This window comes from Helicoverpa zea, chromosome 24 (genome assembly GCF_022581195.2).
Source record: "Helicoverpa zea isolate HzStark_Cry1AcR chromosome 24, ilHelZeax1.1, whole genome shotgun sequence".
NCBI lineage: Eukaryota > Metazoa > Arthropoda > Insecta > Lepidoptera > Noctuidae > Helicoverpa > Helicoverpa zea.
Genome location: NC_061475.1, coordinates 3851230 through 3853290, shown reverse-complemented (window position 1 = coordinate 3853290; position 2061 = coordinate 3851230). Strand labels below are relative to the sequence as shown.

The 2061-nt window shown below is 42.7% G+C and overlaps 1 long non-coding RNA gene across 1 annotated transcript; it reads right to left on the bottom strand.

The window, feature by feature from the left end:
* Positions 1-699: 699 nt before the first annotated feature.
* On the bottom strand, positions 700-1714 carry LOC124642398. The gene is made up of 3 exons (XR_006985762.1): positions 1545-1714; positions 1301-1414; positions 700-1216 (listed from the first exon to the last, which is right to left on the bottom strand). It is a non-coding gene; the product is annotated as an uncharacterized LOC124642398 (long non-coding RNA).
* Between the last annotated feature and the right edge of the window lie 347 nt (positions 1715-2061).

Genomic DNA, 2061 nt, shown 5'->3' with positions numbered 1-2061 from the left:
ATCTCCGGCCTGCCGGAGTGAAGCATGACGGGGGATAGGTCTCCCGCCTCTTGGCTTGCCTTCATCGGCCGGTCAGAGTGGAGTCGCTAGAGCAGGGTTAACAGCCCACTCGGAGGGTAGGTGCCTCGTGGTAAGTGGCGAGTGGGCCGGTGATGCTGGACCCACAGGGAGCGCGTGATCTGCGTTTAAAGTCCGCCGAGGTATCCTCACCCTTCTCAGCCGCTCATGTCCCTGTTGCCCTCTTGTTGCTTTTCAGTGACTGATTCCCGGGGGCCCAGTAAGTGAGTTGGCGAGTCTCCACCTGCCATTTTTACGTGTATTTATTACATTGTTATCGGCAGGTGCCATAGTTCCCGTAGTTTCCCCATTCCTAGTCCACTAGTATCCCATCACAATAGCCCAAGTAGTTTTCATCCATAGTTAGCAATAGTTTAGCACAGAACCGGGGATTGTCCTTGGGTACATTTCTATAGTGTATACAGGGATAATCGTCGGTTTTGTGTCACCATTTCATTAAAGTTGTCTCAAAAGGGCTTCAGCGTGTTGGCTTCGGCCCCACGTTCGCCTTCCAAAAATCCGGGACTCTATAGTCCCGAGGTCTGGTAGAGACATACAAGATATAATGTTATCAGATACACATCTGAGTAATAAGATAGTATTGTGTAATGCTTTCTGCAACCAGTATCTGGATTCGGAGCTGCGCTTTGAGGCTCATTTAAACAACGTAGTAAGAAACTGCTTCTATAGGCTTAAGGTACTGTACAGTATTCGTAACTTTCTAAGTCTACCTCTTAGAAAACAAATTGTAGACACGCTAGTCTTATCCAAGCTAAATTACTGCGATACTGTATACGGGCCGTGCCTGCTTGCTAGGTCAGATAGGCTGATACAGCGTGTACAGAATGCATGTGTCCGATTCTGCACAAAAGTCCCCCGCAGACACCATGTAACGCCATACATCAACCAAATCAAAATGTTAAAAATGGCTGCCAGGCGAAAACTGCATCTTGCCAGCCTGATGTTTGGAATCGTTTCAACCCACAAGCCGCACTACTTATTTGAAAAACTTATATGGAAAGAAACATGCTACAGACATGGTCTTCGCTCCATAGTTGCTCCGCTGAGGGTCCCACTTCACAAAACTGCAGCCTTCAGGGGTAGCTTCAGATTTGCAGCCACACACTGCTGGAATGACCTTCCTCCACCTATAAGGGGCCTGAAAACAATAAAAACTTTTAAACTCCATCTAAAAAAGAAATTATTACTCGAGCAATATTCTCAACAATAGATATTCACATACCTTATGAGTTATGGCCCACAGTCCTTGGGGGTTCCCCAGCAGTGTTGTGGAGTGGTTTGGCTGCCTCCTGTCTGCTTCACTCCATATTCATCCTAAGTAGTATCACTTCTGGACCTGTTCATAGGCAAAAGATGGTATCACTACAAATTCTTACTTTTAAATTCAACTTTACATTATTTTATTTTCACAATATTTGTTTTAATTGATTTAATTGTCTTGACATTGTTTCCTATTTTGTTCTTACCTTGAATTATCCTTGGAAAGCATATCATAAATATGTATCGCATGGACATCCGCTATGGGTTAGCTTTGACATGTTCGCCCCACACCACACTAATACTCATGATTCACACAATAAACATATCCACTCACAACATCACAACACAATACACATATTACATCACTCGATACAATTTCCGCCATCATAATTGTATAACAAAATATCTCTCGTGCAATTGGCCGGTTAACCTAGATCTTTGACATTTCTGACATTTTACTTGCCGCGCTGTCTATGGTCTGAGCCGCTCACTATCTAATATTCACAAGTTTTTGTCTATGTCTTTTCTTGATATTCTCGTATTGTGTTTTGTTTTGTCTATGGTTTGTTTTGTATTCATTGTTACTATTAACTTTTACTACTTTTCTGTTATTTTACTAATTATATATATATATATATATATTTATTAATTTACTGGATTCGTGCCGAAACGGCGTCTTCATTGTATAGTCCCGAGGCAAGTCATGTGGTGGGTCAGCGCTGA